Source organism: Pogoniulus pusillus, chromosome 7, assembly GCF_015220805.1.
Source record: "Pogoniulus pusillus isolate bPogPus1 chromosome 7, bPogPus1.pri, whole genome shotgun sequence".
In the NCBI taxonomy this organism is placed as follows: Eukaryota; Metazoa; Chordata; class Aves; order Piciformes; family Lybiidae; genus Pogoniulus; species Pogoniulus pusillus.
Genome location: NC_087270.1, coordinates 38869746 through 38894607, shown reverse-complemented (window position 1 = coordinate 38894607; position 24862 = coordinate 38869746). Strand labels below are relative to the sequence as shown.

The window sequence follows — 24862 nt, the reverse complement described above, 5'->3', positions numbered from 1 at the left end:
AAATACAGTGACTGATCAGCACCCTGCACAGGGGAACCAGATCCTGAGGGCAGGCACACCTCCTGCTAGACCAGGTTGCTCAAGATGCCATCCAACCTGTCTTGGAACATTTCCAAGCTGCAGCCTCCACAACTTCTCTGAGCAATCTGTTCCAGTGCCTCACCACCCTCATGGTGAAGAATTTCTTCCTAATGTCTAAATCTAGCTGCATTACCCCTTGTCCTGTCACTACAAGCCTCTCCATCTATCCTGTAGTTCCCCTTCAAATACTGGAAGGCTGCTGTAAGGTCTCTCTGAAGCCCTCTCCAGGCTGAAAAACCCCAGCTCTCTCAGCCTGTCTTCATAGGAGAGGTGTTCCAGTATTTTTATCATATTCATGGCCCTTGTCTGGACCCATTCTAACAGGTCCATATCCTTTTTGAGTTGGCAGCTCCAGAGCTGGACACAGTACTCCAAGTGGGGTCTCACTAGAACAAATATGTCTGAATTCAACTCTTTCGTTCCTCTTTATAGCTAGACTTAGCTCTGTCATTCTAAAATAAAAAGAAAACAGTCACCCAGCATAAATCTAAACCATATCTAAATTATCTACAGAAATAACAATTCCTCCCTTCCATTAGAGACTTCCATACTGCAGTACTCCTGACTCTTAAGAAAGATGCCATCCAAAGCAGGAAGCAGTAACCCAGGCTGGTGACAGCCAAGCAAAGCTCTTAGTGGATCTTAGTGATGGCTCAGTAACAGTACAAAATACCAGTGCCTCCTCTTTGCTTAAGGCTCCTTCCCCTTCTAAGCCCTGCTACACTGAGGAATCAGCTGTATTTCTATACAATTCCTTTGAATTCCTTGGATATTACAGCTAACCATGCTTTCCCTTCATCTCAGAACAGATGCTTTGAAGTTTTCCAGAGACACTCAAGAAAGAAGATACCTAGCCTACCCCCAAACTCCACCCTGGAACAGATGGTAAGGTTATAAATACACAATCATTGGGTAACCACTGGTATTAAAATGCTGGTAAGCAACAGCTTACTCTGTTCAACTAAATATTCCATAATTTGAACTACATTTAAACAGGAGATAAAAAGAAACAATCATTTCATTTGTATATAAGATAATCCTCAAACATCTACCCCTTGTAACTGCAGCATAGCTTGGCCATTACACCCTTGTCTACCCAAAGCATTTTGTGTAATTAAGCATGCAGCAGTGTCTAAATGGAAATTAAAAGTGACTGCAAACCAAGCAGCTCCGTAAAGTACAAAAACATCATTTTTAGTGTGTGTGTTGCTGCACCAGACAATCAGACACAAGACTGCAAGTCTCCAGCCCTTCAGCTCGCTCTTGAGTCCACACCATTTCGGGGGCCTTGACAACCTGCCAGATTGCTGAGAGTTCTTGAAAAGACAGAAGACTCAGGGAACACAGACTCCACTCACACAGACCTGGGAGCTTAAGCCAGCTATTTCATTTGTCCCCAGTTTTGGTTATGACAACATAAACTGGGGATAATTCCTCCTGCATGGCTGTCAGAACAACAATCTGTTAAGAATGATACTCATCCTCTCTCTAGTAAAGAAGGGCCAGAAAACACATGCACAGGTGGTTAAGAAAACCCAGTCTCAAAGTACCAAACCAAAGTCAGACCTGATCATGCACACTGCCCACGTAACCCCAAATCCAAATGTTTAAATAATCTTTTGGGACACTGCTCTGCAGTTTTTCCCTGTGAGCTGAGTGAATCATCTGTGTTTGCTGGAAATCCAAAGCGATGGCATGCATAAAACGATCGCCCTGGATTAAAGTCACTTTGGGAAAAGGCTGTAAAAGGCTGTCTGTTGGGATTGTGTTAAAGGTCCACTGGAGACCCCACTGTCAGCTCTGCATGTGCATAGAGAGCTTTTCATAATGACTAGAGAGAGAAAGAAACACTCCTAGGAATTGGCTGATAAGAGAATCTTAAATTCCAGATATAGAAGGAAGAACAAATACTAACTGCAGGGCCCTCTACGTCCAGGATGTCACAGCCAACAGACTTCTTTACTAAATAGGAGCCGAGCAAACCAGAGGTGATTCTGCTGTTGGCTTTCAGCAAACAGTGAGGATGTTGTAATAAAAGCTGCTTGTGATCACTCAATTCCAGGCTACTTTCTACAAATTGGTTCAGTTTAAGCAAAGTAAAAGGTTTTCCATTTCAAAAAGAAAAGTTGCAGTAATTAAGGGAGACAGTTTGTGAAGCTAATGGGTTTGAACACTGAAAGGCTCCGAGGAATCATACAATCATAGAATCAACCAGGTTGGAAGAGACCTCCAAGATCATCCAGTCCAACCTGTCACCCAGCCCTATCCAGTCAACTAGACCATGGCACCAAGTGCCTCATCCAGTCTTTTCTTGAACACCCCCAGGGATGGTGACTCCATCACCTCCCTGGGCAGCCCATTCCAATGGCAAATCAAAGAAAGAAAACCATCTGTCATTTGCACCCTGAATAGAAGAGCTGAATAAAAAGCATACGTAGGGAAGCAATAAGAACAGGATGGAGATTGGAGTAGCCTTGGTGAAGTCCCCAGATCTGAGTAGGGACTCAGTCTTGTTCGGTAATGAGGACAGCATAGAACATAGTGGCAAAGGCAGAGTGGGCTACAAGAAAGTCTGCCTGTAATTTGTCCAGCCAAGTAAAAGTCAGCTGTGACACTCAATCCCCTCTGTTCCAGGTTGCCAGAATCACAGCATGGTGGGAGTCAGTAGGCATTTCTGGGGATCATGTAGTCCAACCCCTCAGCTAATGCTGGGTCACCCACAACAGGTTGCCCAGGATCACATCCAGGTGGGTTTTGAAAATCTCCAGAGAAGAATATTCCACAGCCTCTCTAAGCAGCCTGGTCCAATGCTCTGGCAGTCTCACAGAAAAGAAGTTTTTCCTTACATTTATATGGAATTTCCTGTGTTGCACTTTATGCCTGTTGCCCTTTGTCCTATCACCAGACACCACTGAAAAAAGTCTGGTCCCTTCCTCTTGCCCCACACAATTTAGATATTTGTCAGCATTGAGGAGGTTGCCTCTTAGTCTTTTCAAGGCTACACAGCTCCAGATTTCTCAGCCTTTCCTCCTCAGAGGAAATCTTTGTAATAAGAGCTTAGAAGTGCTGGAATGAGCCTCCTTGTCGCAGAGCCTATGTTTGAATGTTCTGAGGGCTAGAGTACTTCTGCTATGAGGACAGGCTGAGAGAGTCAGGGTTGTTCAGCCTGGAGAATGAAAGGTTGTGGAAAGATGTAATTGTGGCCTTCTAGTACTTAAGTGGGGCCTGGACAAAAGTTGGGCACATTTTAGCAAGGGCCTGTTGTGACAGGATATGGGATGATGGTTTTAAACTAAAAGAGGGAAGATCCAGACTAAATTTCAGGAAGAAATAATTTATGCTGAGGGTTGTAAGACACTGGCTCAGGTTGCCCAGAGAGGTGCACCCTAGGAACCACTCCAGGTTAGGTTGGATGAGTTCTGAGAACCTGATCTACCTGAAGATGTCCCTGCTCACCTTTAAAGGTCTCCTTCCACCCAAACCATTCTATGATTCTATACCTGATGTTCCTGTGTAACCACACACTGTCCCATCAATACCATTCCTCTTCAACCACCATCTCTCCCAAGTGGTGGAGACCTCTGCACAGAGTATCTCTGTTTCAGGAAGGAGGGCTAGAAGGCAGCCACGCTCGGGGAAGCCACAGCCATCAATTGCAGTTAACACTTGAATACAGAGTCTGAATCAAAACTTAAAAGGCATGGAAACAGAGAGCGTGAAGTGCATCCTGAGATCAAATGTACATTGTGCTAAAGTAGCTTGGCACCCATCCTTGATTAAATAGCTGGTTTCTTTGGACAGAGAGGCAGGCAACCTTATTTACTGGGATTTTAGCAAAGCAACAAGAAAACTGTGGACTGTCAGGAAGAGGGGAGGAAATGGGGATCAATAGAGAATGGTGAGATCAATAACAAACACAAGTGTGCATGAAGTGCTGCAGGGGGGGTTGAAAAATACCACGGCAAAGAAATAATAATAAATAGCTGTCATCATTTTGAGCACAATCTATTTTGAGGCTTAACTTTACTACCATGTAACAAAGTGATTTAAAATTAAAAATATAAATACCTCTAAGCAGTACAAACTGCTGCCAAAATCGACCACTGAAACAGGTAACCAGTTGCCAGCTGTTGCTTTTTCCAGTGCAGGAAGAATACTTCCTCCTTTCCTCAGTCCACACAACTCAGTTATTAGTGCATTAGAAATGGAGAAACCAACTCCAAGCTGAATCATTATTAAAATGAAAACCTTCTACATTTTTTTCTCATACCTGCAAGATTTTTAAGTGTATTTGTCAAAGCACAGGACCGGAAATCCTGAGCCTGATCCTTTAATACTGAAGTCAACTACGTTGCATAATCCCATTACTACATTTATCAGGCTTCATCTTCACAGTAATCAGGTTTTTAGCCCCTGTTACACAATTCCCATTAGAAAGCTATTCAAGAACCTCCCTTGGTTTGAAGCCATCCTGCTCATTTCCAGCCTAAACTTATTCAGAGCCATTTGTTCTTGTGCCAGAATTGTCATTTAACTTAAATCCCTCTCTGGTATTTATGCCAGTGTATTTATAGAGAAGGAATATAATTTTTCTCTGCCTTTTTCTGTCACTAGCTTACCATCAGGCTCCTATAATTGTTTTGTGAACCAGCTTCTCTCTTCTCCAGATCATTTCCAGCAGACACTCTGCTCTGCACCCTTCACAGTTGAAATCAATATTTCCCTTACACGGACAGGGAACACACAGTCCATTTTAAACAATGCCTCACTAAAACCTGCTGCAGTGGCATTCACGTTTCCCTGTCACTAGTGGAAATAACTTGGCTGACAAATGTGATCCCAGTGTGTGTCTTTGTCACTGGGATATCAGAATCATCCTGCAATTGATTAATCCATCCCAATTCTCATATAGGCAACCCAGCTTTCTGTCAGAGTTTACATTGCAAGAGCTTGCATTTGCTTACAGTCAAACAGTCCTGAAGTCATTCATTGATGGGGTGTTCTCTTTTTCCACATTTGATGACATCTCCAAATCACATTTATTTCTGCTCCATTATTATTACTCAATTGTTTGTTCTTCACAGAGAGAGTAACTGGCATTGGAATGGGCTGCCCAGGGAGATGGTGGAGTCACTGTGCCTGGAGGTGTTGAAGCAAAGCCTGGATGAAGCACTTAGTGCTGGTTGATTTGCCAGGTCTGGGTGCTAGGTTGGACTGGAGGAGCTTGGAGGTCTCTTCTGACCTGGTTGATTCCACGATACATTAAAAACACTCCTGAGACCAGTCCTTGAAGAGCACCACTGCTAACTTACCTGCCAATCTTTGCTCAACCATCCTACCTTTTCTCCTCCAACTTCAGGATTTAGTGAAGCAAAACAAAGAGCAAAATACTTCCATCCTGACTGATTTAAACTCTCTTGCTTTGCATTTTTGAATTTCCTTTCTTCCTTATCAAAAGGCTGCTGGAGAGTGATTCTATGAGGGCAACAAAGGCACATTTCTCCATAAATCAGGCCTTTGGTTAAACTGGAAACCTATTTTCTTAGTCAGGCATTTGTGAAAATTAATCACCTAAGCAAGTCAATGCACTTTATATTAAAAATGGTAAATGAAGTTTCTTAATGCCCAGCCTGACTGTTTAACTCTACTTAGGATTTATGTCATAATTTTAAACAGCAATTAGAATGCAGGGGGAAGGCATGTAAATCTTGTCGTTAACTAGAATTAAGCTAAGTGTGCTGAATGCATAGCTTAAATTAAAACAAACTGGTTTGTTGTACAAAGGGATTCTGTAGCCTATAAATAGAACCCATTTCTATCTATTCAGCATGTCTTCAGGTTTTCAGAACTTGAGACAAAATTAATCTCTGTACTCATGCAAAGAAAAAGCTGATGCCTGAGTGAATGTGGCAAAAACTACCTCATTAGAAGTGTTCTCTTAACCCAGATCACTTCAGCAGTTCAGCTGCCCGTGCAGCCCTGCCTCTGTTGTTAGCAATGGTTTTGTTAGTAAGACAAAAGAATCATAGAATCAACCAGGTTGGAAGAGACCTCCAAGATCATCCAGTCCAACCTAGCACCCAGCCCTATCCAGTCAACTAGACCACAGCACCAAGTGCCTTATCCAGTCTTCTCTTGAAGACCTCCAGGGACGGTGCCTCCACCACCTCCCTGGGCAGCCCATTCCAATGCCAATCACTCTCTCTGTGAAGAACTTCTTCCTAACATCCAGCCTAGACCTTCCCCGGCACAACTTCAGATTGTGTCCCCTTGTTCTATTGCTGGTTGCCTGGGAGAAGAGACCAACCCCACCTGGCTACAGCCTCCCTTCAGGGAGTTGTAGACAGCAATGAGCTCTGCCCTGAGCCTCCTCCTCTCTAGGCTGCACACCCCCAGCTCCCTCAGCCTCTCCTCACAGGGCTGTGCTCCAGGCCCCTCACCACCTTTGTCGCCCTTCTCTGGACACCTTCCAGCACCTCAACATCTCTCTTGAATTGAGGAGCCCAGAACTGGACACAGTACTCGAGGTGTGGCCTGACCAGTGTTGAGTACAGGGGAAGAGCAACATCAGTGAGAAAAGGTGGGCAGAGGTGAGCAGGACTGCTGCCATTTGTAGTCCTGCATAAAATGTTGATGAAAATGTTTTCACAAGTGTAATTTTGGGGAAGACTGAGATGATGTGTACTCCATTGGAGTCAGAATCATAGAACTGTGCAACCATAGAATGGTTTGGGTGGGAAAAGACCTTTAAAGGCCATCTAGTACAAAACCTCTGCAGTGAGCAGGGCCATCTTCAACTAGAGAAGGTTGCTCGGAGCTACATCCAACCTGATGTGGTATGGTTCCAGAGATGAGGCATCTACCACCTCTCTGGACAACCTAAACCAGTGTCTCACCACCCTCAGCAGAAACAATTTCTTCCTTCTCTCTAATCTGAATTTCCCACCATTTAGTTGAAATCCATCACCCCTTGTCATGTCACATCAGGCTTTGCCAGAAGGTTTGTTCTCATTTCCTTTATAGGCCCCTTTAAGTACTGAAAGACCTCAGCAGGTGTCCCTGAAGCCTTCTCCTCTCTAGGCTGAGCAACTTCAACTTCTCTCAGCCTGTCTTCACAGCAGAGGTGCTCCAGACCTGGTCATTTGTGTAGCCCTTTGTTCCTATGATCTTCAGAGGACAGTTGCATTTGCAGTGCCTTATATTGCTACTGGTGATGGCAAGATTGCAGAGTGAGAAGTTCAAGGAGTCAATCAGAAATTAACTCTACATAAGCAAGTTATTTCTGTTTTGTTTTTTTTTCTTAAAAGCAAACCCATGCATTCAGAGCTGGGTGATGCATGTGCAAACACTGCCTTCTAATTTGGTTATTACTCATAGATGTCCTTAGCAGCAGCCTTTCTTTCTCTCCCTATAAATCCATGCCTACACACACAGGCTCTGCAGAAGCACACAGGCTGACAACACCACAGCAGTCTGAAATCTTGTCAGCTAAGAACTGGGCAATGAGCTTTTTAAGGTGTAAGTGCAGAAAGGCAGAGGTCAGTGAAAGGGGCAAACTAAAGAATAAGTATGGAAATAATTCCAGCTGGTGTAGGGAGGAATTTGCTCCAGCACAAACACACTGCTGTGGATCAGGAATTGTTGTCCCCAGTAATCATTACCTCGGTCTCAGCCTGGCAAGTTGCTTTAGCTTCCCTATTGATGGAGAAATGAATGACATTCTCCAAGTCTTTCACAAGGCCAAGTGCCAATTCCTGCACCTGGGTCACAATCACCCCCTGCAATGCTACAGGCTTAGGGAGGAGTAGATGGAAAGCTCTCCAGCAGAAAAGGACCTGAGGGTGTTGGTCAACAGTCAGATGAGTATAAGCCAGCACATGCCCAAGTGGCCAAGAAGGGCAACGGCATCCTGACTTGGATCAGCAATAGTGTGGCCAGCAAGACTAAGGCAGGGATTTTCCCCATGTACTGAGTACTGGTGAGACCACATCTCACATCCTGGGATCAGGTTTGGGCCTCTCACTCCACGGATACTGAGATGCTGGAGCGTGTCCAAAGAAGAGCAACAAATCTGATGTAGGGTGTAAAGTACAAATTGTATGAAAAGTGGCTGAGGGAACTGGGGCTTTTCAGCCTGGAGAAAAAGAAGCTATGGAGAGACCTTCCTCTCTACAATTCCTTGAAAGGAGGTTGGACTGAACTGTGGGTCAGCCTCTTCTCCCCAGCAACAAGCAATAGGATGAGAGGAAATGGCCTCAAGCTGTGCTAGAGGTTGGAGATTAGGAGCAATTTCTTCACTGAAAGAGTGGCTGAGCATTGAAACAGGCTGCCCAGGGAAGTGATGGAGGCAGTATTCCTGGGAGGATTGATAAGCTGCATAGATGTGATGCTGAGGGACATGGTTTAGTGGTGACTTGACAGTGCTGGGTTAACAGTTGGACTCAATGACCTTGTAGGTCTCTTCCAACCTTAATGCTTCTATGATTCATTCCCCAGTCCTGAAGTGATCTGAGATCATGCACCAGATGGCAATACTTATGTTTAGTCAATACTAGTCCTGGCTCTGGCTCCCAAGAGAGGAAGAACAACAATATATTGCCCTTTCCAACTACAACAATGTTCCACTGAAATCACCACACCTTGTATGCTGAGTTTTAAAATCAATCAAATGTAAAGATTAAGAAAAATCATTTCCTTCTCCCACCAATGACAGAACCATGCAACCCTGTGCCTTTTTTTTTTCTGGTTAAAAAAAAATAGGCTGAATTTTAGGAGTGTTCTTGCACTTGAAGCAATAGAAGAAGCTGAATGAAGTGTATCATGAAAGATGCCACTGGGATCAGTTACAGCCAACAGAAGTGAAAACATTTAGGAGGAATGAAGCCAAAAACACAGAAGCAGATTTAAACTTGGTACATGCAGTGGCAAGAGGCCAGTGGAAGAAGAGCTTGCTAAAAGAGTAAGGTGATGGAGGGCTCTCTGATGCAGCCCACAGATCAGGTATGATGAGCCAGACAATCAGGTGTCATCAACTGGTGCAGCTGGGATGAGATGAATGCCATTTCCAACTTGCCAAGGCTCTGCCCTTGCATATTTAATCTCAGATGTAAAAAATTCTCATTGTACTAAGCCATGCCATTAATAAACATTGAGCTGTTATACACCACTTGCCATCTTCAAAGAGCTTTGGAACCAGTGACTAATCCTCACAGCTACCTCCTTGGGTGCAGAAACTGTTTATAAAGATGGGGGAAAGGCAAAATGGTGAAGCCATTGGCAACAGCTCCTAAAAGGCAATTTTTCAAACCATCTGAGCAGAAGGCAGAAATTCAGGGCTCTCAGAAACATACCAACTTTACTAGGCAGAATTGCCCTCGCATTTCTTTGACAGCAGGAGCCATCTATCACTCAGAATATCTGCCTCTCCCCCCAAACCCAAAATCTCATCTGTAAAGCTACTTCTCAAGTGGGTGCAAGACTGATTTTGTATCTTTACTGCACAAGCAGAGAGCAAGAGAGGAAGTCAAATGGGTGAAGCAATGATACAATGGGGATCAATGAGAAGTTTTGGCCACTAACTTTCATTTCTGCTTATACCAAAAAATACCCAAGCAGCCCAATCTACTTACTAGCAGGTTGGTAAATTCTTAGATTCTCTTAACAATCACAGTTTCTCCTCTAGCAAATAAAATTACCTTAAAGTTTCCAAGGCTTACAATAGACTCTTGGAGAAAAGATGATATAGATGTACAGTGCATCTCCATTGCTTTTGTTTCCAAAGAAGGACAACGAATCTGGTGAAGGGTCTAGAGCAGAAGTTTTCTGAAGAGCAGCTGAGGGAGTTAGGTTTGTTTAGTCTGGAGAAGAGAAGGCTCAGGCTCAAGAGAAGGCATCACACTCACTCTCTATAACTCACTGAAAGGAGGCTGGAGGGAGGTGGGGTCAGTCTCTTCTCTCAGGTAACATGTGACAGGACAGGAGGAAACGGCCTCAGGTTGCACCAGGGGAGCTTTAGATTGGATAGTGGGGAAAATACCTTCACTGCAAGAGTGGTTGATCATTGGAACAGGGAAGTGGTGGAGTCAGCTTCCCTGGGAGGATTGAAAAGCTGTGTAGATGCGATGCTGAGGGACATGGTATAGTGGTGGATTTGGCAGTGTTGAGCTAACAGTTGGACTCGATGATCTTGGAAGTCCTTTGCAACCTTTATGCATCTATGATTCTAATTCTTTGCTCAGCAGACATCTCCAGAGGATGTTAGAACTGGGGAGGGGGATAAATTAATAAAATGCCAGAAATAAGAATAAGCTACTCCAGGAAGAACAATCCAAAGACACTTGTGTTTCTCAGCACCTCAGTATCGTTATTAGTAAACTCAGATACATCCTCTCCACAAATGCAGCAGCAGCAGCAACAATCGACTCAAATGGATGACACTTCCATAATGCACTCATTTGACTCTCAAGCTGAAGAAGATAAAGATTTGCAGATTGGACTTCCTTGGTATTTGTATGTTAATCTACGCAGCTTCAGGGAAATTGTTGCAACTCAGCCTACAATTCACTCCATGCAGTCAGTGACATTCAAGCACCTACCAGCAATTTTCATACCGTTTCCAGTCTGTCTTACAGGCTGTCATCAATTTGATTTCTTTGCAAAAGATCTGTCATGAGCACCAGGCAGACTTCCCCTTGGTTTCGACAGGCAGGCACAGAGCTGACTCATCCTCTTATATTTCCCCTTTCATGCTGGTTTGTATTGTCTCCTTTTCAATTCAGTTTCCCCGTGTTACACAACGAGAAGAGGTCTGACTACATGCATGTATCATGTGTGTGCAAGTGCAAGGGACAGCAAGAGAAAGAAGGTGGTTTTAATCTCCACCTATTCCTCTTGCTAGTGGTTCCTTCTGCTCCATCTACTCAGAGGTATTTCTGTATTAAAATCAAAGTAATTCTCCTTTTCTCCTGCTTTTGTTGCAGGAAAACAACAGGACTTGTATGAAACCCTAGGAGGAAACATTCAGGAGTCCTTGGACCTGATGAAGTCTGTTGCTGTGTTTTTGCAAAAAGCAGGCAGGCTACATCTCCATCTGAGCCTCAGGTTTCCCTTGCACCAGACAATTTCTACCAGCGCTGGTGTTGTCCAAACCACCACGTTTCAACTCAGAAGACATTTTACTGCAAATAGAGATCACCATCCTAGGATTAACCAGGGCAACACTGGGGCCATACTCTGGCTCCAGTTGATAAGATTTCACGACCAAAACAGTTGGAAGATCTCTCCCTCATGGGGACTGGCTGGTACCCACTCACACGAGCAGGAACTGCACCTCTCCCTGAGGCTCAGTAAGTACCTGAGCTATCCCTCTTGTCTGTTTTTCATTAACTTATGCAACCTTAATTACCCCTGCAGACCTGTATCTCGTTGTTAGGCTTGAGACTGAAACAGGTTTACAAGTTACTGGGGTGGCACAAAACATACTTACCTATGGGGGGATTAGAAACCTGAATGAGATTGAGTCTTGTTTTGTAAGAAAACAACATGGGTGTCGATCATAAGGGCAAAACAAGGGAGTGGTGCTGTGGATCCCAAGCAGTGAAATAACCTGAAGTCTTAGATGTAGCTACCCTGAAAAGTGAGTATTTGTATGTACTCAAGAATAGAGTAATAGAATTATGGAGTCCTTAAGATTGGAAAAGGCCTCCAAGATCATCAAGCCCAACCGTTAACCCAGCACTGCTAGGTATCACTAAACCATGTCACTCAGCATCACATTTGCACAGCTTTCAAACCCCTCCAGGGATGGAGACTCTACTATTTCCCTGGGCAGTCTGTTCCAGGGCTACGTGGCCCTTTCTATGAAGAAATTGTTCCTAGTGTCTAACATAAACCTTGCCTGGCACAATCTGAGACCATTACCTCTTGTGTTGTTTCATGTTCCCTTGGAGACCAACCCACACCTCGCTTCAGTCTCCTTTCAGGAAACTGTAGAGAGCAGGAAAGTCTCCTCTAAGCATCCTTTTCTCCAGGCTAAACAACCCAAGTTCCTTCACTCACTCCTCAAAGGACTTGCTCTCTAGACTCCTCACCAGCATTGTTGTACTTGCTCATCTGCTCCAGCACCTTAACATCTTTCTTGGAATGAGGGGTCCAAAACTGAACCCAGTATTTGAGGTGTGACCTCACCAGTGCTGAATACAGGGGCACAACCACTGCCCTGGTCCTGCTGGCCACACTACTGTTGATACAGGCCAGATGCTGCACATGTTTTCATTGTCACAAAGCTGACCTGGGCAGAATGGAAAGAGCACAGAACCCAGCACTCCTTTTTCAAGCTAGAGCCAAGACACAAGTTGAGGAGAGATATATGTAAATTCAACAGCAAACACAGCCCATCCTTAGGTAACAACCTGCTCTGCACTCAAACGTTGTGATTAACATTATACATAACTCCTCGTTAACAGTCACAGGGTGAGAACTTGTATTTGTGCATGCAACAGTTGCTCATACATAGCCAACAGACAGCACCCACACCCTCCTCCCCCACAATCTGCATGGCTCAATGCATGGTGCAAGTCTACCCATGCCACTTAGATAGGACACAAAAACACCAGGGCCACTAACAGCAGTGCATCACTGGCCCAGGCTGTGTTCCTAACAGGCCTTCAAGGCTACATGAAACACAACACAGCAGCAAGCAAAATGGAAGTCCTCAGGTGTCTGAAGATTCATTACCACCAGCAGAATCATTCCCATTATCCTCTTTCCAGCCCCAACTTAATTAAGTATCCTGGTAAATTGATAAATGACAGTTAAATGATCTTGCTGTGATGCCTTTTGCTGATGAATGAAGAATACCCTGCCAGAGTCTCCTGATCTCAGGTGATGAATTTGCACTCAGGCTGCAACACAATTCCTTGTGATTGACACAGCTCTTTTCACTCTTAATCTTGATATTATTTGATTGAATAAATCCAAGGTCATAATTACCTAGGTGGATACAGTTGTTCAAAATACTGCCAGTCCTCCAATTACCTTTAACTGCATTACAAACAAACAAACAAAAACCAGTGAAGAATATTCATTTAAGAGCTGCTAAGATCTCAGCTTTGTTGCTGGGAAATACCTACACCCAAAACACACCTTTGCTAGAGCGTGAACAAGCAACTGTGAAGTTACATTTGTCATGTCATGGCCCAAAGCTCTTATCATCGAGCCCTCAAACCTCAGGGACACAGACCTCTGGGGACTAACATTTCTCATGTTCAGTCACAGTCCAGGAGCAGCTTGGCTGAATGGGAAAAATCTGAAGATGTGGGAAGGAAGGAGGGAAAAGATAACTAAATTTGCATTGTTTTCTTTCAGCACGTTCTGCATCAGGAACAGTGTGGCCAGCAGGACAAGGGAGGTTATTCTTCCCCTGTACTGAGCACTGGTCAGGCCACACCTAGAGTACTGTGTACAGTTCTGGGCTCCTCAATTCAAGAGGGATGTTGAGGTTCTGGAAGGAGTCCAGAGAAGGGCGACAAAGCCGGTGAGGGGCCTGGAACACAAACCCTATGAGGAGAGGCTGAGGGAGCTGGGGGTGTGCAGCCTGCAGAAGAGGAGGCTCAGGGGTGACCTCATTGCTGTCTACAACTACCTGAAGGGACACCGTGGCCAGGTGGGGTTGGGCTCTTCTCCCAGGCAACCAGCAATAGAACAAGGGGACACAGTCTGAAGTTGTGCCAGGGTAGGCATAGGCTGGATGTTAGGAGGAAGTTCTTCACAGAGAGAGTGATTGGCATTGGAATGGGCTGCCCAGGGAGGTGGTGGAGTCTCTGTGCCTGGAGGTGTTGAAGCAAAGCCTGGATGAGGCACTTAGTGCCATGGTCTAGTTGACTGAATAGGGCCAGGGGATAGGTTGGAGGTCTCTTGGAGGTCTCTTCCAACCTGGTTGATTCTATGACTCTATGATTCATAAAATAGGAGGACCTTAAAAACCCCATGCTTGAGCCTTGGGATATGAGTGATTTTTCCTTCCTATTTCCTTCTCCTTCAAAAGGCACAAACGAGAGGAAAAAGTTCTCTAACTTGGCTGCACAGAACTTTCACACAGATCTCTGCACAGCATCAGCTGGATTGAAAGATGTTGTGTCATGCATGAAATATTTCAGTGCTTTATTGTGCAAGCTCCCAATTATTAATGTCTAGGCTCCGTGTTTCTGCAGAGAGATTTATGGTATAGCTTAGGGTGGTGGATTTGAAATGCTTTCCCTCAAATCTACAGATGGGGAACCACAAAAAGCTTTTTTTAATTCCCTCAGCTTCTGTAGCCTCCAGTGCAGAAAACCCTCAAGGAACAACAAGCCCCTCAAAAGAGGAATCTGGGTGAAAATTGTCCTCCTCTGCCTCCACCACCACTACAGTAGCATAACTGTCCTTTTAAAAGCTCCACACTGTCCCTTGGGGACAATACAGCCACATCTTTGCAAAATTTCACTGCTGTAGCTGGTTTTAAGGGATATAAACCACACTGTTGCAACTCTCCTTCCTTCCCACTGCAGCCTCCCAGGCTGGGTCCAGGAACAGGACTAAAGCAGGAACAGGACAAAGATGGTCCCCCTGGGATCAGGAGAAAGGAGACAGCTGATGGCAAAAGATAGTGCAGGGAGCCAGAAGCTGCCTCCACCAAACAATAGAAGGAAATGCTGTCACTGAGCTGGGCTGTGGTCTGTGCCTTCAAAACCAGTAGCTGGTTGGTAAAGTCTAGCAGAGGAGAAGCAGAAAACTGCTGGGGATAAAGGATTTCACTTCTGCCTGTCGTTTTCAGGGCAAACTGAAAGGGAAACATTTTAAGGCTGGAAATTAAGCTGATTTTTGAGGTAAATACATGGTTGGAAACTCAAATGATGCTAATCCTCTCTTCTCATGCATACAGTATGCTGGAAAAACCTGTAAACAACAAGCACCCAGACTGGTGACACATACTGCTCTTAGTGGTCTAACAGGGCTTAACACAACACTGGGTGCTCCAGAAAAGAGTCCTGCTTACATAGTCACACATATATGTGTGCATATAGACACTGCAGTTACATTCAAAAACCCTCATTTGGGGCTCCAGGATGTAGAATTGAAAAGAAACAGTATATCACAGTATATCACAGTATCACAGTATATCACAGTATCACAGTATATCACAGTATCACAGTATCATCAGGGTTGGAAGAGACCTCACAGATCATCAAGTCCAACCCTTTACCACAGAGCTCAAGGCCAGACCATGGCACCAAGTGCCACATCCAACCCTGCCTTGAACAGCTCCAGGGATGGCAACTCCACCACCTCCCCGGGCAGCCCATTCCAGTGTCCAATGACTCTCTCAGTGAAGAACTTTCTCCTCACCTCAAGCCTAAATCTCCCCTGGCGCAGCCTGAGGCTATACAGGCTACTGCAAGAGCACTGCTGGTGCCAGCTAGAGGTGCTCACAAGCAGCAGCATAGGGGGGTTGCACCATGTTTTGCTTCCTCAGAGGTAACTGCATTCTTATCAGGAGATGCAGGATATGAGGCTGTGACACTGCTCTGGTTCGACACTGGAATACAGCAGACACTTGATGGCATCTGCATTGCTGACTCAATCACATATCTCCAGTGCTCATCTTGATGTCAGGAAAAAGAATTTCTTGTTGCTCTTCTTGCCCACATGCAGCAGGCAATACGGCCTCAGCTCAGCTGGTTTGCCTTAGGGCCTCACTGGGAAAAATAGGTAAATAAACAAAATAGATGTGCTCCTGCCTCCACCCCACGTCCACCAAGGCAACGTTTTCAGCTGGTTTTCTCCACTCAGACTTGACAAAGCAACTTCGGGAAAAGGAAAAAGAAGAATATATATGAAACCAAAAGAAAGTAAACTTTGCTTCATCTTCTCCCTGCACTTTACTCCTAGCCAGCCTCAGAAAAAAAAAGTGGAAGACAAACATTTTCTTGCTGAGGTTTACTCTACTTCCAAGTGGTTATTTCAAAGTCTGGATTTTTTTTTTTTTAAGCTCTGGCACGTCTAATTTACTTCCTTTTGGAGAATAAACAAGAGCAGCAGCCCAGCAGGCAATGAAACAGATTCTCCTCCAAGTCTGTAAGTACAGAGTGGAGACCAAGAAGGTGACAAAAATATAAGTTAACACCTTAAAGGATGCTAATGTCTTACAGGAGTGGCACTTCCCAGTGGGCAAGCAGTTTTGGCTTTGTCTTGTGCCAGACCCACGTGTGGGATTGCTGCTCACTTTCTCTTCTGGCTGTGCCTTCACTACTCACAGCTGAGATGGATGTAGCTCTTCAGCCTCTTCCCTGCTGCAGCTGCAGAACGAGACAGACTGTGGCACTTTCTGCACTTAAAAGTGGGTGATTTAGCAAGAAAAATACCTGCAGCTACAGGTATGGGTCCTCATGGCATGATCCAGGCTGGGTTGATTTGTGTTGGACAAAGACAGTACTGGAGAGGACTGGCTATGCCTTGTGACCCTCTTAGGATTTGACTCACCAAGGCTGCAAACAGGACCATCAAGTGGGTTAGGCTAAAGGCCCTCTCTTCTGCCCTATCTCCAGTGGAGACAGTGCAAGAGTTTTCTCCTTGCACATCCTCCCAGTCTAGCTCACTTGAGCCCACACAGCTGCTATTCACAATGTCCATGCTGGCTTCAGAGACCTTTGGGATGAGACAGGAGAAAAGCAGCTCCATATGAACCACATTTTCAAAGTGTCTCACGAGGAACACAAGGCCACCCCAACTCCTGCCCTCCTTCCTGTCCTACAGCAAAGGTCCCACTAAAACCAAAGCCCAAAGGAGCCAAAGGATTTACAACAAACAAGACCAGGCCTGAGGATGATGGCTGCAGTGCCTGGTGCCAGAGCTAAGCCTCTTTTTCCAGGGAAATTGTGTCTCATCAAGTGCAAGCTTTGACTGAATGCTCTCCCAGGCTGAGACATGCTGCAAGGCTCTTTCTGGTGCACTTTGGCCAGTGACTAATACCACATCAGCTCATCTCTCCATGATGGCATTTCTGCCTGTGCATAGAATCATTTTGGCTGGTGGATATCTTTAACATTATGGAGCCCAACCATTAACCCAGCACTGCAAAGTCCACCACTAAACCATGTCGCTCAGCACCACACCTACACAGCTTTTCAATCCCTGCAGGGATGGTGACTCCAGCATTTCCCTAGGCAGCCTCTTCCAGGGTTTGACAGCCCTTTTTGTGAAGAAATTGTCCCTAATGTCCAATCTAAACTTCTCCTGGCACAACTTGAAGTCATTGCATCTTCTGTTGCATGTTCCTTAAGAAAAGAGATCAACCTCCATCTGGTTTCCAACCTCCTTTCAGTGAGCTGAAGAGAGCCATAAGGTCTTCCCTCAGCCTCCTTTTCTCCAGGCTAAACAACTCCAGTTTCCTCATCTTCTCCTCACAAGACTTGTGTCCTAGACCACTCACCTGCTTTGCTGTCCTTCTTTGGACACACTCCAGCACCTCAATGTCCTTCTTGTAAGGAGGTGGCATCTTGCCCAAAGCCCACTGAGTTCCCATCCCTCTGAGACCCCACGGCTCTACCAAACATGGTCAAGATTTGGATAACAAAAACCACCTCATGAAGCCTCCTGGGTTTTGGAGGTACCTCCAGTTACAGCTGTCACCAAGTACACAGAGACCTTCAGGTGTACTAAGCAACAAACTCTGCCCACGCCTGCTAACGATGCTTGCTGTGTTCACCTTTGGCACTCGATTCGTGCTGAATTTTCCCTGTTCCAGTTCATCTCTGCTGTTTTATTAATCATGCACAGCAGCTCAGGGGAGAGCAGCTTTTCTAAGAGGGTGGCACTACACAGTCATTAAATAAAATATAAACACCTCATCTATACTTAACATCAGGTTTGATCTTCACTGTTTTCACTCCCCTTCTTCAAGGCAGTTTGCAATTTCTTTAGTTGCTTTTTGGGAAGGGAGAATGTAGGGGAGGGTTGACTTTCTGCTTTATCTCATTTTTGATCTATTATTAAATGCCTGCTTTCTTTTTATCCCCCTCCCCTCCTTTCTCTAGAAAGCCAGAAGCCCCATCAGAAATTAAAGGCAGAAAGAAAGGTGAACTGTGAAATGAAAGCTGAGAGAGAAAAAAAATTGATTGAGATGGGTTTTTTTTTTCAGAGTTTTCTCATTTTCAGCTGCAAGGAAACTCTAGAATGCCAGTTAGGTAAAAGAAAATATGCTGAAAGCAATGGAAATGCAAAGTATTGGCCCTGATCCCACTGCTGCTATAGGTGGCCAAAGCCCCTGATTGAGGCAGGCACATATGTCCCCATGGGATTCTTTCACAGCCCTGCTTTGCAATTACAAAGGCATTTATACTTCCTCTCCCTTTTACCAGCAAATTACCAGGCTCAGGGAATGGTGTTTGTATGCCAGGAAGCCACATGCTCAGATCTGCAAACTGATGACAGAGGGGTGGTCAGGTGCTGCAACAGGTTGACCACAAAAGTTGTAGAGGCCCTGGAAGTTTTCAAAGCCAGGGCAGACAGAGCCTTGAGCAACCTGGTCTAGTAAGAGGTGCCCCTGCCCCTGGCAGGGAGTGGGTTGGAACTAGATGATCTTTATGGTCTCTTCCAACTGAAACCATTCTATGATTCTGTTGAAATCCAGGTATCCAGTAGCATCTTTTTTACTTTTATACAGCATCTTCTGAAGGTCTGATGAAGCAGTAACAAAACATGATGAAGGAGCTTACACAAACCAGTAGTACACAGACAAGTAGAGAGCACTGCAAAGGCACAGCAGCATTTAGCACCTGCTGCCTTCGCTTTAGGATGCTTTTTAATAGCTTTCTGATTATTTCATTATTTTATCCTCCCCCGTGGCTAAATAACAGTGTTTATGTCTGCCCTGCAGCCCAGGGAGTGACCTCCTCTGCCCCAGCTCACAGGGACAGATTTGGTTTCAAGGTAACAAAGCCAGTCCAAGAAGCAAAGCGATTCCCAGGTGGCTTCTTTGCTCTCTGCAGCCACTTTACCAGGGTCAGTGCTGGCAGATGGTTTAAAGTTGATTCAGGGAAGCCTAACTGAAGGAATTTCTCACTAAGGCAGGAGGACAAGTTCAGAGCTATCTGTAGCATGCCCTGAAGGTGGATCAGTTCGTTCCTAAGGCCACACTGAGGTGGGTCAGAGCTGATGGAGGCCCTGAACAAACCCGCATCCATCTCCTGCTTTTTCATCACCCTTTTGGCCTGTTTCCATCACGTGAAGCAAATCCTACTCCTCCTGTATTTGCAGAAGTAAGGAGTTCCTCCTCATTTGGTACCAGGACACGCTTCTACCTCCCAGCCATATGAGGCCAAAAGTGAGCAGCACTCTGCTGCCAGCTCCTGCAGAGAGCTGGATGCACACCTCGCCAGGCTGGCTGTTTGGCTGGCAAGCAAATAACACCCATGTGAAACCAGGATGTCCAAATCGGGGCTTCCAGCTCTCCAATGAGCCACTCCACTCCTACATCTGGGCTGCCACAGGCCCTGACTTCCAGCCAAGCCTCATGCAGAGATCACCCATCAGCAGCTTCAGTCAACAGCAAATGCTCCTTAGCATTTCCTATCAATTTCATTCACTACTTTAAATATTTTCTATCATTACAAATTTCCTTATGAACTAATATAAAGAAAGCTATCCCCTAACCATCAAAATTACAGGGAGTCTCAGAAACTAACACTATTTTGGGGGGGTGGGAAAACATTTTTTTAAATGCATTTAATTTTAAACCATGGCCCAGACAAACAGCTGAAGGTTTTGCAGCAGAACTGGGCAGGTTCAGACCCATTCTGAGGGAAAAAAAAACATACCCAGGCCAGAGAATCATTTTCGTTGGAAAAAAACCTTTAAGATCACTGAGTGTAACCTGCAGGGATGGTGATTCAACCACCTCCCTGGGGAGCCCATTCCCAGGCCTGACAACAATTACAAGTTTCTTCTAATATCCAATCTAAACCTCTCCTGGCACAGCTTGAAGCCATTTCCTCTTCTACTGATTGTTACCAGGGAGAAGAGAACAACTCCTACCTTGCTCCAACCTCCTTTCAGGGAGTTGTAGGGAGTGAGGTCTCCTCAGCCTTCTTTTTTGCAGACTAAACAACCCCAGCTCCCTCAGCTGCTCCTCACAAGGCTTGTGCTCTAGGCCCTTCACCAGCTTTGACGTCCTTTGGACACACTCCAGCACCTTTATGTCCTTCTTGCAATGAGTGGCCCAAAACTGAACACAGCAAATGTTCCACAACAAACCCTCTGCTTCTCCAGAGGAACAGGGAAAGGACAGGGCAGAGACCTGCAACCCAGAAAGCAGCTGGGTAAGATGCTACTATTTTCTTCTTCCCCAATTATAACTGCATATCCTAGTACCACATCTCTGGGAAAAGCCAGCAGATGTCTGAGAAACAAATGGCACATCCAGAGTCATCCAAGTAGAAGCCATCAGGAGCTGCATCTACCCCATGTGACATCCACCAGTGCCCATCTCTGCTTTCCCACACAAAAGGCCACGAAGACCTTGTCCTGGTCCTCCTACAAGGTAGTGCATGTCATAAAACCTCCTGGTTGATCATTTCCAGCCAGCTGTTCCTAGGACCTGCTGGAAAATTACTATAGATGTCATATAAATACTGACATGGGACTGGAAAGACTTTCCTCCTTCCCAAGGGACACCAGGGAAACAAAAGAGATGAAAGCAGGAACTGTTAAACTTCAACTTACCCAACAACCACAGAAATCTTTTTTTGGAATCCCCAGTGATCAAACCACAGCTGCTGCAAAAATCAATGTTGGTGACATGGGAGTAGAGGTTCCCTCACCTTCAGATCTTTGCAGCAGGAGTAAAGCTGGAAAGAGCCTGCCCCCACAGAGGTATTTCTCCTAAAACCAAAACAGAACTGGATGTCACCATGACACGAGCAGCACATGTGCCACCTCCTTTCTCCATCTCCTGCCTAAATGCCTTCCTGCCTCCTCTTAAACTCAGCAAAGAGACAAATAAAGCAACTCTCTATCTTTGGCTTCACCTGACACAAAATGCCACGTTTTTCTACAGAGGTGACTGCATTTCCATCCTCCCTCCCCCCAGAGCGTGAAGACTGGTGGAAAGAAGTCCAGAACAAAAAAGAAAGCATCACTTACACCAATCAGCAATGCCAGCCACCAAGGAGTAGCTGACACACCATCAGGCTGTGCTGCCATTCAGCAAGACCTGAATGGGCTGGAGAGTTGGGTAGAGGAGATTCTAATGGTATGCAACAAGGGCAAGTGTAAGGCCCTGTCCCTGGGGAGGAATAATCTCCTGCACCAATACAGGTTAGGGGTTGACCTGATGGAAAGCACCTCTGCAGAGAGGGATGTGGGAAAAGTGGCCATGATTAACAGCAAGGTGCCCTCATGGCCAGGAAGGCTAATGGTCTACTCAGGGGCATTCAGAAGAGTGGGACCAGCAGGTTAAGGGAGGTTCTTTTCCCTCTCCGCTCTGCTCTGCAGGTCACATCTTGGGTGCTGTGTCTAGTTCTGGGCTTCCCAATTCAAGAGAGAAAAGGAACTAATAGAGAGAGTCCACTAGAGGCTGAGGGAACTGAAGCATCTCTCTTGAGGAAGAAAGGATGAGAAACCTGTGGCTGTTCAGACTGGAGAAGACTGAGAGGGGATCTCAATGCTTATCTATATGTAACCAGCAGGTGCAAGAACATGGAGCCAGACTCCTTTCAGTGGCACCCAGCAACAAGATAAGGGCCAGTGGGCACAAACTGGAACCTGGGAGGTTCCAGTTGAACATAAGAAAAAACTTTTCCTCTGAGTGCTGGAGCACTGGGGCCAGGCTGCCCTGAAAGACTGTGGGGTCTCCTCTGGAGAGATTCCAAGCCTGTCTGAGCAGTCTGCTCTGAACGACCCTGTTGTAGCAGAGTGAGTGGACCAGATGACCTCCAAAGGTCGATTCTAACCCCTCGCCATGCTGGGGTTCTGTGAAAGCCAGACTGAAGCTGAAAGTCTCTCTCAAGAGGACACAAAAAAAACCTTCAATTCTTGGGGAAAAAAACACCTGGGTTTCTTCATTCCCTCATGTGCCCTCCCATGCATTTGCTTACAGAGAAATGTCAGTGCAGGTGCAGTGAAAAACCTTGGAAACATCATGACTAAGCGAGGGGAACCTGCGCAGTGTGTAAACCCTTCCCTGCTTCCTGATGTAATAGCGTTTTGCATGCCCTTTAGGCACTGGCACCTACATTTCATCTGCTTTCTTAGAAGAAGATAGAATACATTTAACAAATGACACTGTTTTTAAGCCTCAGACTCTGATTCTGCACTGGCCTCATTTCAGGAAAGAAGGCACAGGTCTCCCCTGGACCATGGCGGTGAGGGCAATAGGCTCCCGCAGCCCTTTGCTTTCTCAGGACGAGCACATCAGGGCACAACACATCACCTAATGTTGATCTTTCTGGTTTTTCACACACACTAACATCCCACTACCTGCAGCATCCCTGGTCTTTGTCATCCACCTGGATGCCACAGGACTGCATCTCCTCACACACCTCATGCCTCGGCCCCACTGCTCCTGCACGCATGTGGTCCTGCGTCACTGGGACTGTGCTAGCTTCTCCAGCAAGGAGAAATCTCTTCCTCAAGGCTTCTGCACAGGCAGTTGGGAACATTTACAGCCCCATATAAATGATATGTACTAGTGCCTCCAGCCATGAAACCTTCTCAGCCCTTGGTTCCTGCATTGGAGAGGCACATTCCTCTGCTCACTGGATTGCATCTAGTCTCCAGCTCCCCGCCTGCAGCAGTGGGGACAGGCAGAGAGATATTTCAGCACCCTAGGGTTTTTAACACCCCATATAGAGACCAAAAATAAACCCAGCTCCCATCACTTACAGCATCCTTTACCTCCCGAGCTGAGCAGCACAAGCCACAGAGAGGACATGCATCCCTCGGCAGAGCACACAACCCCAGCTGACACACAGCTGCTGTCAGGTCAGCTGTGCTCACTCTTTGTACATCCACAGCACCTCTCAGCTTGGTCCTGAGCTGCTTTGTAAGAATGGGCCTGGAGAAAAAACCCTGCAAAACCCCTCCCACACAGCAACCAAGGAGAAACACACAGAGGAAGAGCATGCAGGAGGCAGAGGACAGAGCAGCCTCCACAGGGAGCCAGCTTTGCAAGAAGGAGCAGAAGTTTTTTCCCTTGGCCAGTAAGACGAGTTCGAAGGGGAAGGTTGGACATGGAAGCATTTGTGGCTGTAGAGAGCCCAGACTGCCTAGAGCAGGGTGGAAAACAAAGAAACCCAACCCTGCATGATGAAATACAAGTTTATTTGCTTTAGCCTGTGTCCAGCTTCCTTCCCTGGCACAGAAGAAAAAACTTTAATGCTGCTCTGGCTGGGGGCTTTTGTGCAAAACTAGAGGTTTTAATCGACCAAGAGAGCCAAAACACAATTCGAGGGAGCTGGTGAGTCCCAAGCACCTCCAGATACATCACAGGAAGGGGGAACTAGGCACGGAAGCGAGACCGCGGCGCCCTGACTTCTGCAAGCCCTCTGCTCTGCCCACAGCCGCCTGGTTCACATCCCAGGATAAGGAGTTAACACAGCCGTGGTCAAACGATGGAGAGGTACCACCAACCCAGCAGCGCCGGGCACGCTAAGGCTCCCCAGATCCCTCTCCGAGGAAAGCCAAAGCCATTCTTCCGCTTCCAGGGGCCACTCGCCTCCTCTCCGGCTACCCCAGGCTCTCCCTCCTGGCTGCCATCTCCCCTTGCGGCTCCACAGCCCTTCCAAAGCTGCCAATTTTCCTCCCGTCCCCACGGCTCAAAACGCCAAACTCGAAAGCAACTTTCGCCAGGGGCAGAGGATTCCTCGCCCGCTATCCAAACAGCGGCTGCTACCTCCAGCCTCCTTTACGTTGCACCGTCCCGGAGCAGCCGGGGAGGAACCAGCGGCACCCCAAAGCCACGGGCACAAGCTTCGTCTAACTTGGGGGGGTCCGGGTGAAAACCCAGTCCTTCTGATTTAAGGATGTAGCCACCAGCCCAGCCAGGGCTCACCCCACTTCTGGTGCTGCCTCTCTACACGCATCCAAAATCCTCCCCAAGCACCCCCTAAGCCCGGCATGGGGCAGGGGAAGCCGCGGGCGGGAGGGGGCTAATAAGTGCCCTCCAGCCGGAATCCATCCGGACGGGGACGGTGCCGGTCCTCGGCCGAGCCAGGGCCCCCCTCTCTTGCGCCAGCGGGGCGGGAGGGAGGGACTGCAAAGTAACATAAAATAATCACATCAGATAAACACAAATTAAAACGAGATGCTAAAACATCAGCACAAACCGGCAAAATCATGAGGGGCTCCAAACACAGCCGTTGCTCTACGAAACCCTAAGATGCATCACGGACGCGCACATGCACACCCCCAGGTCCCCGGGCCCGCTCCGAGGGCCGGGGCTCAGCGCTTACCTGCCGGCGGAGGCTGCGCGGTGCTGCGCGGCTGCCCCGGCTCGCCCTGCGGCCGCAGCCCGGCGTGCGGAGCGGAGCGGAGCGGAGCGGAGCGGAGCGGAGCGGAGCGGAGCGGAGCCCCCGGCCCGGCTCGCTGCATTGTGGGAAGCGGCACCCAAACGTGGGAGCCTGGCGCCCTCTGGCGGCAGCTCCGGGCGGCGCTCGCAGCTGAGCGGGGCGCTCTGCGCTGCTGGGAGCGCCTGTCGCTGGCTCCCTGCGTGCATCACCCTGGGTGAGCCCCTAACCACCTCCGCTGG

The 24862-nt window shown here is 46.8% G+C and overlaps 1 protein-coding gene across 1 annotated transcript in view; it reads right to left on the bottom strand.

The window, feature by feature from the left end:
• The window catches only part of EXTL3 (exostosin like glycosyltransferase 3), a 205718-nt gene extending 181069 nt beyond the window's left edge, over positions 1-24649 (bottom strand). The window contains exon 1 of the mRNA XM_064146649.1: positions 24567-24649. The gene's annotated coding sequence lies outside the window, so the exon portion shown is untranslated. The remainder of the gene's footprint in view (positions 1-24566) is intronic.
• Between the last annotated feature and the right edge of the window lie 213 nt (positions 24650-24862).